We start from the raw sequence: 14,404 nt of genomic DNA on the forward strand, positions 1-14,404 counted from the left end.
CGTGGCGATACACCATCTGAACCCACTGCTCTGCTGGCACAAAGTCTCCTCAGCTAACCTGGGCTGCTGTGGGTGGGGGGAAACTCTCTGCTATGCTGGTATCACCAGAAGGATGGGTGGAGGGTGCAGTACTCTTGGGTGAGAGTGGGTTAGGGTGGTCAAACCTGTTAAAAACGTTGTTAATCAGGTTTGCTCTCTCCACGTCCCTCTCGATGGTGGCACCCCACTTTGAGCTGCAGCCAGTGATGATCTTCATCCCATCCCACACTTCCTTCATGCTGTTATTCTGCAACTTCTGCTCCAGCTTTCTCCTGTACTGTTCCTTCGTCTCCCTGAGCTAGACTTGGAGTTCCCTCTGCATGCGCTTGAGCTCATGCTGATCACCGCCTTTAAAAGCTATTTTTTTTCTGGTTCAAAAGGCCCTTGATGTCACTTGTAATCCATGGCTTGTTGTTAGCATATCAGCGTACTGTTCTTGCTGGAACTACAATGTCCATACAGAAGTTGATGTAGTCAGTAATGCAGTCAACAACCTCCTCAATGTTCTCACTATGTGACTCAAGCAATATATCCCAGTCTGTAGTTCCAAAGCAGTCTCTCAGAGCCTGCACTGCCTCAGGGGACCACTTCCTGAATGAGCGTGTATTTGTAGGTAGCGCCCTCACTTTTGGTTTGTATTGAGGCTGAAGCAGAATCAGGTTATGATCTCCTTTCCCAAGCGCAGGCAGCGGGGTGGCGCTGCATGCGTCTTTAACGTTTGCATACAGTAGGTCAATAGTCCTATTTCCCCGAGTGTTACAATCCACATACTGGAAGAAGGCAGGTAATGTTTTGTCCAGCCTCACATGGTTAAAGTTTTCAGCGATTAGCACAAGCACCTCATAGTGCTGTGTTTGTAGTTAAGCAACAGCGGCGTGGATGATGTCACCCACTATTTCCACGTCCGCCCAAGGAGGGATGTAAACAATAACAACAATGACATGTCCAAACTCTCTGGGCATGTAATAAGGATGCAGACTTACGGCCAGCAGTTCGATGTCCCTGCAGCAAGTGGAGATTTTGACGTTTACATGTCCAGTGTTGCACCACCTTGTATTCACATATACAGCAAGTCCCCCTCCTTTCCGCTTCCCGCAGGTATTTACGTCTCTAACTGCGCTAAACCTGGGAAGCTCCACGTTAGCATCTGGGATGCTAGTTGTTAGCCACATTTCAGAAAAACAAACAAACTGCATTCTCTGTAGGTCCTGACATTTTTCACCAGCGCAGCCTGTTCATCTGTCTTATTTGGTAGTGAGTTCACATTTCCCAGGATCACAGAAGGCACTTCCTCGCTAGCCGCTTAGCCTTTAGCTTAGCGCTGGCTCTGCTGCCACGATACAACCTTCTTACTTCGTCAGGTAAACAGGGAACCACACCGGCATGGGCCATTGTTCTCAGCGCTTGAAGTTGACTACCTGAATAGATAAGTCTCAGCATGTAAAACTCAATGTCCAAGTAGTAAAAAGTGTCCAGGAAACAAGTCCACATAAAAGAAAGGTAGGAATGATCAGTGAGATAGAGAAAAAAGGTAGAAATATAAAGTCGTACACGTAGCTGCTGAAAAGGCTGCCACTTACGGCGGCACCAAACTGTAAGAATCTGGGAACAGATTCTCTGCAGTAGTCATGTAATCAAAATCACAGTGTACTGCTGTCCAGGAAAACAGTCAATCTTACATTTTTATCAAACCATAATTTGTTTTCAGCTCATTTTATTATGAACAGAGCTCTCTTTACCTCGATTTTGATTCCTCTCACACCCTCAAGCCAGCCAATAACTCCATCTATTATCTATTCACTTGCCTATTATTTATTATCTGTTTATAGTATATTTGTTTACCTGTATTGAATGTTTTTTGTGCTACTATATTTTGAAATGCTGTGTATAGATGGTACAACAATAAAGTTACTAAAATTACTTGCTCTGGTAAAAGCTGCAATGTAAAGTGCACCAAGCGACGAGGGGGAGAGAGACAGATTGACCGATGAATAAAGCAACTGCACACACAACAGAAAAATATGAAAATAATAAAAGGTCAACCAATGAAGACAAACACAAAACAAGTGACACTGAGAACAGTACGACAGACACAGATAACAGTTAGTGAGAGAAAGACAGAGAGAGCAAGAGAAGGAACATGCAGCAAGTGATGCAAATGACAGTGTCAGTTACCCATCACAATTTACCAGTGCTAACCATTCTACCTTAGTACTCTCATTTAGAAAAGCTACCCTACCGATCTGCATGGGTTCCAAAATTAAAAGTACATCTCTAGTGTCACAAAAACTCTTTTGCTAGATACTTGGCACTAGACATCTAATAGGGACCACTAACAAGATTGCCCCCTCCAGTTCAAAAGACTTGCACTGATTTCAATGGCACCCTGATTGCAGATGTTACCGGGCTCAGGCCTAGGGGAACCTGGACCAGGTACAAGCCACTGTTGCTACAGGGTGTAGCCACAGGGATATGGTGAAAAGCAGAAAAGAAACAGGCAGCAGTCCCAAGTTTCAGACTATACTTCTCTGTTCTCTCTTTTATTCTCCTTTTCCCAGAAATATATATATGCTTCAGTTTCTGCATAGGTCAACATGGCAATCAGTGAAAACAATGGTGCAAGCCAATTTCCTCTGCATAACAAATAGTGTAAACACATTTACTTTGAGTACTTGATTAGAAGCCAATTTTCCAAGGAAGCAGACAGTTCTGTATCCCCACATTGTGTATAGATGAGATGCTAAGTCAAAGCAGTATGACTATTCAAAGCAGGTGACTCTTTAGCAAGACAGGTAAATATTTATGTCCTGTAGATAGCCATCAGTAATAACCTGTAGCAGTAAAATTCTACCTTTTCTTTAAAACACTGGTTTATAGCCCATTACACTAAGCAACACACAGAAATGCCTTTTCTTTAGGATACTGAATTCTAGCCCATTACACTGACAATCTAATGCCCATTGGTAAATAATGGTGGTATAAAAAGAGCTCTAAGTAACACTGGTAGGGTGATAAGTTTAATTTTAGTGGACAGTAGCCTCTAGAGCCTAAAGAATACAAACCCAGATCCATAACAGTAAATCAAAACAGAGACCCTGAGTTATAATATAATGAGCTGATCACAAGTAATAAGGTTGTGCATCAGCATCGTCAGTATGGTCTGACAACGTTAGGATCGAAGCATATGACATTGACAAAGAGCCATACTTGGGGGAGGATCTCTATCGGCCCTTCAGCGTCAGTTAAGAAAGAATACCAAATGTTAATTCAGTTGAAGACATGATCTTGAACTTGAACTTATGCACAGCGCTTTTTTGTTTACAGGGGGTGCAGCCCACTGTCCTGAGTCATATCAGATTACAGGTTAGAAAGTGCATTATCTTTCATTACATTATCCTTGATCAAGGAGACAAGGGAGGTCAGGGTAAGTCTGAGCAGAGTCATTACATTTTATTGTGTGATTCGTAAGTGCAATACAGGGCTCAGCATGGCTCATTTGGAAAATTCAATTTCAGTAAACATGCCGCTGCAAGTTTTTACCATAAACAACCTGGACTATCGTGACTGCATTTACAGACTTTTAATGACTGCTTTGTCTGCTTGAAAGAAACTGCACAGTCAAAATTGATCTTTTGTAGTTGCTTTGCTATATTTCTGTATAAGTGACACTGACTGCTCAGATTTTCATACTATTAAACAAACTGAACATTGTGATCAAGTATGTCCACTCTTTCTTTGTTTGGATGTAAATTATGAAGATCTCCAGTCAGATTGTGGCCGCCTACATGTAGAATGAATTTAAGTTCTTAGTAAGTGTTGCTGTATATGTATTTAAATCACAACTGTAGAGTTATTCTGAACACTACTTTGTATGTACTTAACACTCAAAAACATAAGATTATTAATAGTCATATTAATCTGTGAAGCAATGTGTAAGGACTGCTTAAAGTTTAAAGACAACCCTGACTTCGACAACAAAACAAAATTTATCTCTTAAGGAACATTTTCAAATGGAAGTTCAGCTTAAAGTGCTTTACAAAGAGTGAAAGAAAAATTAAAGTTAATAAACAGAAGAAGCATCCCTAAAACAAGTGAGTAAAAAATTAGGTTATAATTGAAATCAAATAAAATTCTAATAGTTAAATTGATAAACTTTAATGTCAAATATGATAACGTATGCTATGAGTAGGCGGTCAGAAAGGAGAAGAGAACAAAAATTTCAGCAAGCATGGATGCTGGAAAAAATTTCTTTTTGAGATTTCCAAAGCCAGAAGACAGTTCAGCCTTCATGGGCATTCTTAAGTAGTGAAACGTAATCAAGTTACTAATAATTTACTGCATATGATAAAATAATGAAATCTCACTAGTTTCAGATAACATGCTCATGTAGGTTCTTTTTTCATGAATTTAATATGAAACACACTCTGAAAGCAGAATAAAGGAAAATAACTTTCAAACAACATGACAAGAAAAATCTGCAATGGTGATAATCTTATTTGAAAATCCGTTTGAAAATGTTTTAACATGTCTTATGCGTGTTATCAGCTGATTGTCAAGCTGACAGAATAATTTTTGTTGCAAGGACCAGGACATAAAACTCTGAGAAGGGTTAAGACAAAAAAGGAATGAAGGTCAGAACAAGAAATTCAAAAGGCCTGATCTTCAAAACACAAAGGGTAAAAATTCAAAACAAAAGATTCCTAACTACTTTAAAATTCTTTCCCTAAATAACTATTAAAGATCCTCAAGATTCTGTACATTCTGCATCCAAAAAATTGGACATAGGAAAACCCATGCTGCCACCCTTAAATAATCCCTATAATGACAACATCTCATGCGCTTTTGTGGGCAACACAAGAGTAGCCACTTAACAACACTTGATGCAAGGCCAAAATGGAACTGTGATAACAAAACCAAAAAGACATTAAAAAATAATTACAACATGAAATCACCACTGAAAATAACAATACAAAATAAAGCCCCAAACGTGTTTTATCCATACTGCAAAAAATGCATATGCAAATACTAGACAAAAAAACTTTAAATGGGAGTGTTTTGTTTTTATTTAGCAAACAAATCTGCTAATGGGGTAAGCAAAATGTTCTTGACGAGACTTCTTAAAGTAAGCAAAATAATCGTAAATACATATTTATTAATTAATCAATAATTCCTACAATAAGGAGAATAAGATTTAATGTCATAATATAAATACTTTTCACTTGCTTAGATTTCATGTTTTTGCACTGCAACACCAAGTTCAAAATTTCAACAATGAGTAACATTTTAAAGTACAAGTCTCTCTTTGTAACGCCTCTGCAATGAGGTTTACTGTGACTGAACTGAACCATGATAGAATCACAGTTTTTGGAATTCTTCCTGTGTTTTCCACACTCCTGGCATGGTTGGATGGTTGGAAAGTTTATTATTGTTAAAGGATAAGTTTGGTATTTTTCATGTCAAAATTATTTCTACAGAAACATGGTATATATGTCAGTCAGTCATTATCCATCCCACTATATCCTAACACAGGGGTCTGCTGGAGCCAATCCCAACCAAAACAGGGCGCAAGGCAGGAACAAATCCCCATGCAGGGCACCAGCCCACAGCAGGGCACACACTCACACACCAAGCACATACTAGGGACAATTTAGGATTGCCAATGCACCTAACCTGCATGTCTTTGGCCTGTGGGAGGAAACCCACGCAGTCACGTGGAGAACATGCAAACTCCATGCGGGGAAGACCCGGGAAGCGAACCCAGGTCTCCTTACTGCGAGGCAGCAGTGCTACCTACTGCGCCACCATGCCACCCTATGAATTATAAGCATTTTCTAATCTAAATTGTATTCTAAAGTTAATCATTTCTGTATATTTTTTAAATTATCTTGCATGCACTGGGTCTTTATTTTGTAGTCTATAGGGCATGGAGGAAAAGCTTAAAAACTCCCATTTTCTGTGGTCCTGGAAGGTGCGTGACTTGAGAGATTGGTTGGGCCAGGGGCAAGTGTGGTCTGGCTGCACTCTTTCTGAGCTGTGGTTGGAAAGATGAAATTGTGATCAACAGCACCCCCTTATCATCCCCAGGTGGCAGTGCTTATGTCCTCAGTGCCTTGACAGATTGAAGAAGCCCCCATTGTGCATGTGTGTGACAATGAGCCTATGAACTAATATTCACAGTATTTCAGATAAAAATGATAAATAAAACAAATAATATAGTGCATCATCATAGTAATGGATTTCAGCAAGTGATCACACTTACGAAAAAGGAGATCCTGTATATAAGTCCAAAATCGAAGTGATTCAAGAATCACTTTATAATTACATTGAATCCTGGGTATCTCCTGATTGCCACACTGCACATTGTGAGAGCAGCATAATTAGTCAAGTTGTGATGTTTAGTTAATGAGAGGTTTTTTGCAGTTAATGTGTTGAACAAGAGCAAGAGAAAAAGGATGAAAATGTGGCTAAGTCTGTCTAGAGGCTAAACTGCATTTTCATCAGTACAACTCAGATAGACCCAAATCTTACTGCAGAAAGTAAGTGATTCAAAATGAAGCAAGCGAAGAGGCATCCTCACCAGGGTGCAAGTTACTGCAATGCAGTTTGAAATTCAGAGGGAAAGAATATAGTAAGCTTGATTACATGAACATCCCACTTACGAAGGCTAATATTTACTGCATTTGTGAAATGCACAGCCAAAATGAATTTGGAAAGTTGGAATCTATGGTTTAGGTCAGAGAAATCCACCTTTTGCACATCCGTGATCTAATTTCTTTCATTTCTGGAAGTTGTGCATGTTTATTTAAATTTGGTTAACAATGTTAATTATTCTGGACCATTTTACATTTCCTTTTTTTAGATAGTTATTGCTATTTTGTGACTTTCTTTGCATAGCTGTAGCTGCAAATGTTACTTCCAGGTTGCTGTGCTTATTGTTGGTCGCTTGAAGTGGAGGTCATGTGACGCATTAGTTCACAGCTTCACGCAGGATCGAAGACAACAAATGTCAAACATCAATGTGAAATATAGACAAGAAATCAAGTTAGACTCAAAACATTTCTGCTAGTTGTCATAGGTCCTTTTTTTCAACTTTGGCAATTTTTTCTAATAATGAATCTAATTTTGTACTTAAATGTTTTAAATCTGTTTTGTTTCAAACACGATTGCTTCTTTAGCCAAAGTAAAATTTGGTTTATTTAATCTTTCTGTTATTGTTTAAATGTAATTGTGTATACTGTGTTAGACTTTCAGCTTTTGATTTTGTTTGGTGTCTGTGTAAAATTATGCTTTTCTGTGATATTGTGATGCATATTGCTTATGTTGTATTTTGTATAATATGATTTACATATGTATTTTATTTGTTTATCTACATTTTCTCCTGTATGTGTAGCCTAGTGAGGCAGTGAGTGTCTAAGGTAAAGCTGCTGTTCTAGGTTCGGCATTGTAGTTAGCTTTTGGTTTTTGAGTTCTCGCTTCATTTTTGATTTTTGGATTTCCTGGCTTTTTCACCCTTGCTTTGTTAAAGATGCTGTTTCTGGATTGTGCACCATACTTTTCTTCACTGTGGGTATTTTTGCCCTGTTCTTTTTTTGTCTTGCTTTTGCGCTCTTTGTGCAGTTTTGTATTGGACTTGAGGTTTTCTGGTTGTCCTTTTCTCCTTTTCTGGTTATTTATTAGCTTTAACAGCCTTAGCCCGGGGTAAGGCTGCCTGGAGTGAGACAATTTCCAGGGGCACAGAGCTGAATTAAGCTTAGGTGCCTCCTTTTGTGTGGATTTTTGGAGGCATGTCATGTTTTGTGCTTGTATAGAAAAACACAACAACATCACTCCTAATCTTTTCTGAGCATGTATTTTCATTTGGGTCTTAGTTGATCCCCAGAAACTATTTTTTTCCTCTTAGAATGCCTCCTAGTGAACTCTGTAATCCTAACCCTAAACAAACTTAAAAGATTTAGGCTACCCCAAAGTAGCCTGGTCAACACAATGCATAATAGAAGGTTCTGCATACTGTAGTGAGCCTCCTTGCTGCCACCTGTCAGACGTGGGGGCCTCTGTTAAATTATTACATGTTTCTAGCTTCACTATTTCTATTTGTGCCCTCCTGGAGTAATCGATCACTTCTAGAGAACTCTCTGTAAATGCACAGTACATACTATTCCTAAACTAGGACACTCCATTTATCCTTGTGGACCTCTGCTGCCTGCAATACTGGTCTCTACTTGCAAAACATTGTGTTCTGCCTGCACAGCTTCAGGAATATAAAATAAGGACGACATTATCTTAAAAGATATAGTGTGTCATTTTGTATCCCTGTTGTTGTAACTCTACACGTTCTACAGGTGATGTTGCTTGTGATGTCATAGCAGCCGGACTATGTAAGAGTTTCGTATATATGATTGATTTGTGGGTTTTAGTATCTATTCTTTTTTCAAAAGTTAAACTCATTGTAAATCACAATCTATTTTTCCTTTTGCTTCGTTCAAAGTCTTGTTTGGTTGCTTTTTTGATTACTTGGTTGGTTATTAGCCTTTGGTTAATTGCCCTTTGGTTTGTTCAGTTTTTCCCTATTGTAAAAGACCTTGCCTGTCTGACTGTTCTTTTGGATCCCCTCATACAAAGAACACAAAATCATTTTTTTCTATTCATCTTCTTTACTGAATTTAAGTACATTTTTGAAACTGATATAGAATGTTTAGTCCTATTATAGGGTTTCTGGTGCATCACCTCAATTCTATTAATGATGTTTTTGGTGTTCTCTTTCCACCACAGAAAGACATTGATTTTCCTTTGGACTCAGCTTGTGTTCTGGCATCTCATGCACCGATCAGCCACAACTTTAAAACCACCTACCTAACATGTGGTAGGTCCTGCTTGTGCCACCAAAGCAGCTCTGACCTGTCAAGGCATGGACTTCGCAAGACCTCTGAAGGTGTCCTGTGGTATCTGGTTCCAAGAGATTAGCATTCCTTTAAGTCATGTATGTTGCAAGATAGTGCCTCCATGAATTACTTGTTTTTCCAGCACATCCCATAGATGCTCAATCTGATTGAGATGTGGGAAATTTGGAGTCCAAGTCAATACCTTTAACTCTTTTTCATGTACAATTTAGCAGTGTGGCAGGATGCATAATCCTGCTGAAAGATGTCACAGCCAGCAGGGAGTATTGTTGCCATAATTTAGTGTACATGGTCTACAACAATTTAGGTAGGTAATATATGTTAAAGTAAGGTCAATATGAATGCCAGAACCCAAGGTTTCACAACAGAAAATTGCCTAGAGCATCACACTGCCTCCTCTGGCTCATCTTCTTCCCATAGTGCATCCTGCCGCCATCTCTTCCAAAAGTAAAAGATGCACAAGCACCTGACCATCCACATGATCTAAAATAAAATTTGATTCATCAGACCAAGCCACCTTCTTCCATTGCACCATGGTCCAGTTCCGAAGCTCACTTGCCCACTGTGGGCTTTTTCAGAAGTGAGCAGAGGTCAGCATGTAGCCCCATACAAAGCAAGCTGAGATGCACTGTGTGTTCTGTCACCTTTCTCTCATGGCCAGCATTACATCTTTCTGCAATTTGTTCTACAATAGTTCTACTGACATCTAGAGCCCATGTCTCTGTTGCTAGTTGTCCTTTCTTGGCCACTTTTTGAATGTACTAACCACTGCATATTTGTGTCTAGCCATTATAGTTTGGCCTTTGTCAAACTCAGTCAGATCCTTACTCTTGTCCATTTGTCCAGCTTCCAACACATCACCTTCAAGAACCGACTGTCCCCTTACTGCCTTATATATCCCATGCCTTGACAGGTACCATTGTAATGAGGTAATCGATGTTATTCACTTCTCCTGTCAGCAGTTTTAATCTTGTGGCTGATCAGTATGTAGACTGAGTGTTGTTGGTTTTGGAAATCTTGCAAGATTCTGTTTCTGAGTTGGAGTGAGGCAGCAGCCTTTCAGGAGGCAGAAATTGTCCAGGTGGCTTTCTTGGGGTAGCTAAAAGCAGAGACACAATAGAAATTAAAGTACAAGCCTATTAATCATTCCCCTCATCATGTTTGTCTTCCGGCTGGTACTTTGCTGCTACTCACTGAAGCCCCTGCCATTGAAGGTTTAATTTTTCTCAGTGATGAACTTATTTTCCATATGATCATAAACGTTGTGGTTTGGTAAAGTAGAAAAAAGCATTGAGTTTCAAACCCAACATAATAGCACCTGAACTTGTAAAATAGGACCTTAAAGCATACAAGTGTTTACTATAGTTTTACTAATGCACGTTTTATATTGCCATATGTTTATTTACTTATTTTACTATTTAAAGCTTTCCTGTCTGTTCAGAAAATGTTGAGGTGGATTGTTATATTGTTTTGTTTTTGCAGGGTGTTGCTGCCAGCCCATTTACAAATGGATTCAAAAATGCAAAAGGGAGGCAATCATAGACCCCCAGTATTAAAAATTTGCAAGCCACCATTCCAGGAGTTATAATGAGGTTTTATTAATTTCAGCTCAGTTTATCATTTTTGAATATACTCACACTTATAAGCCTAACCCACTACAGTTTTTACAAATGTAGCATAAAAAAGAAGCAACATAAGCACAAAACATCATCATGGTTATACTTATTAGGAGAGAACAGATCTAAATGTTTTTCTGTATTTATGCTTAAATCTTGAAATGTAGCCTTTTCATAAATGAATAGTTGAATCATTATAATATACTTTAGTAGACCTCTCAGTAGCTTGAACAGAACTCTTAAAGTCTGGACGTTCTCTTCCAGAAGTAAAATAATATGCTTCAAAGAAAATAAATTCACAGAATACGTAATCAAATATAAACTCTTCTTTCCTACCTCCATTAACTCTATACTTTTGACAAGTCTATATCTGCTGTTTCACTGTCTTTTGTTGTCACCACCTTATTTCAGTGTTAAAGAAACTCCCAGACCTCGAAAAAATACAGGAAAGGAAGAAGAAAAAAACAAGTTCAATTCTGAGGGTACAAAATCCCATCAACAGGGAGATTTTGAATGTTTATAGTTTTCTTGGAAACCTGTAGTTAGTCAGGCTAAAAAGTCCAGAAGGTGCATTACAGGTCTGTGTGCTTCATAACTGTAAAAGCAGAGGCCATTTTTGACGTCATCATTATGCATTCACTGCAGCTTTCATACTGAGTAAACAAAGTGTTGCCAGTGCTTCAATTGCTCTTTACGGCACCGGCTAATTACAGATTTTCACATATTTAAGATCTAAAGTAATAAAATCATAAAGTCATTGGCATTATACTTGTAGGTTGTGTAAAATGCAGGAGAGATAGCATCTCACTCTGCCTTCGTGTACGCCTACATTGCACCTTGGTCATTTCAGTGTCATTTTGAACAATGGGCTCGGAAATATCTTGAACTTATATCAAAGAGCACTTTAAAGCAAGTGTGTACATTTCTCAAAAGCCCCCTAAAGTCCAGTTACTAAAGTTCTACTGTAAGCAAAGAGAAGTTCTCTGGGCAAATTGCTGAATTCAGAATGAAAGGGGCCTCATTGCAAGACGTTGAATTCAGTGCAGAGTGACTAAAGGAATGATGGCTTTAGAGACTTTCTTCCTCCATACAGTTAGCTCACACAGAAGTAAAGAGCAACATAGCATTATTGCAGCTTTCTGAACTGAAACCTGAGATTCCATCTACACGGGTAATTGAAGTAAGGACCATAACTCAATGCAATTACATAAACATGAAATAAAAACAAGATTGATTATATAAATAAAATGTTTATTTTTATAAAAATATTGCAATATTTTACATTTTTCTGTAAATACATTTATTTAAGTGTAGACAGAAATCAATGGAAATAATCATAATGATTATTTAGAGTCAAAGATGTAAGCTACTAGTAATCAACACCTCAATTACCAGGAGAGCACCAGTGTCTCCAATGTTGCTTTGAGCACCAACAGGCATCGCCATATTTACATCCCCATATACCAAGCACCAAAAAAACTCATTGGCTCCTGAACTGGCATGGTACTTCTATTGACATTTTGAGCACCAACTGACACCCCAGCCTGGCTCCTGACAAACCAAACAAGGTGTTATGTAGAATCAGCTACCTGTCAATATCGACACTTTGAACACCAATTCAAGAAGCTCAGTGACTTTCAGATGACCAGTCAGGTTAGCATCACTGATACGTGAGTACTAACTGGTGTCTAATGACTACTTTTCTGCTGCGCTACAACATTTTTAGTAACTATAAATCAAAATCGACATGAAAGAAGCTTTCTTTACTTCAGTTGCTTCATTTTATGAAGTTCTTGTCACATTTACATTTTATCAAGGAAATAACGTTTTGATGACGGCTCTTCCTTAAATATGAATTAATTAAACGTATCATATTTCTATGAACAGCTGTGCTGCCTTGAAAATTAATTTTAAATCATCTACTGTTTAGTTCACCCAAACATTAAATGACTCATTATTTTTTCTATTGCAGTGCTTTATATCTGCTGCCTCACAGAATCCTTGGTTTGAATGCTGACTTTTACATTGTGTGGACACTGCACATTCTCCACAAGTTTGCATCGGGTTTTCAAACATCTCAAAGCAAAGCCTGTTATGTTGATTGGTATCTTCAAACTGACCCCATATGAGCAAGTGTTGTGTAATGATGCAATATAAACTATTTAGGAACCACAATTGTTTCCTCTAGTGATAAGTGAAACCAACTGAATTCACTTCGCCTTCTGTTCAGGGAAAATGTTCAGTAAATTCAGTAAACTGCACTGAAGTCAATAGGGAAGAAGAAGCTGAAATAGTTTTCAGTAGATTATAATGGTGCAATTGTCTTTTAAATGTCTCAGGGTATAGAGAAGTGTTGTCAACTATGCTTTTGTGGCAAAAATGTGACCTGAGCTGTGTGGCAGTACAGTAAGCACTGCTTACTCCAGCATTGAATTCACAATGTACAATGAGTCTATGCTTAAAAACTAAGCATTTTCATAATATTCTCATTATGGTCAGCTATTGTACCCCTTAAATGAAAATACAAAAGTTTTCTTATTGTTTTTTAATGCATGAGGGGTGAAAATCTGGCTGGAATACCAATTGGGCAGTGACACCCTCATCCAACATGGCTGCTACAGCTCTGTGATGAAATGCTGGACTCACAAAGCAACATGGGGTCCTGGGAAAAATAAGTTTGTCTAAGCTGGCCACATGGCACATTTTCTGTGAAAAATTTAGCGAATAAGGTCACTGGTGAACTCAACAAATTCATTGAGAAAAATGTTTTGATGAATTTCACCAAATAACACTAGTTTCTAAATACTGTACTCTAGGGAAAAGAGTAGTAGCTATTATATCTCTGAACCTGAAAAGACTCATTTATAATTGTCAGAAACGGTACACCGTCTCTTGTTACCAAATAGAAAATGACTCATGTAATGGTGATCATACATTGGAGCTCACAATGTACAGCCTGATATCTATCAGCAATGGCTCCCTGTGCAACAATGGACATTCCCCATTTAGTTTTACACCACATTTTTCATATGAAACATATGCACACAAAACAATGCACATATCAATTGTACAAGTAATCGGAAATATTTGTTTTCATTGACAATTAGAAAAAACATTTGTCTGCAAAATATTCCTCTGCATCAACAAAATTTTCAATTTCTTAGAATTGTCCCAGTCACCTCCACAACAACAGGAAATACCAAACAAAAACCCTCTCAACATCAAAACTGTCTTGTTCAACTCCAGTACAAATCCAGTAAATAACCTACTCTCATCCTTGGCCAACATCATTTGAACTAAAAGACTCTGCTAATCCGAGTAAATATGAATACTGTATAACAAAGACCTCATGTTTACAGAATCATGAAAAACCATAAATGAACCCACAACAACTCTCTAAATACAAGTAGAACCTTCAGTTGTCTCTTAGAACAACAATCTGCTGCTTCCTCTGACACATGGGCAACCAGCTACATATTTACAACACCCTTCTTAGTCACCTTAGGTTAAAGCACCTGCTGAAATAAGAATAATAACCAATTAGAGTGTACATTTATCATGAGCATTAAAATGAATTTGTCTGCAATGATCACCTTAGCACCATGAACAATGACGATTTCCATTGATTTATAGAGCACCTATCAGCAAAGCTGACTAAATCAAGAGGACCATAAATTATTCTATAACACCATTTCAACTATTAAGAAATATTTTTTTTAGAAATGAGAATCTAGGCAAGACATTTTCTCAGATCCTCTTTTGACAAAACTACATTGAAGAGAAATTAGTCAGTGTCTTTGGGTTTCATGTTGTTTGTTTCTTCCTGACCAGAGTATAGACAATGGCGACTGG

The 14,404-nt window shown here is 38.1% G+C and overlaps 1 protein-coding gene across 1 annotated transcript in view; it reads left to right on the forward strand.

Moving 5' to 3' along the window:
- The window catches only part of LOC120526879 (zinc transporter 10-like), a 102,208-nt gene that overhangs the window by 16,111 nt on the left and 71,693 nt on the right, over nucleotides 1-14,404 (forward strand). The gene's annotated exons all lie outside the window — the stretch shown is intronic.

The sequence above is a fragment of the Polypterus senegalus genome, chromosome 3 (assembly GCF_016835505.1).
Source record: "Polypterus senegalus isolate Bchr_013 chromosome 3, ASM1683550v1, whole genome shotgun sequence".
Taxonomy (NCBI): domain Eukaryota; kingdom Metazoa; phylum Chordata; class Cladistia; order Polypteriformes; family Polypteridae; genus Polypterus; species Polypterus senegalus.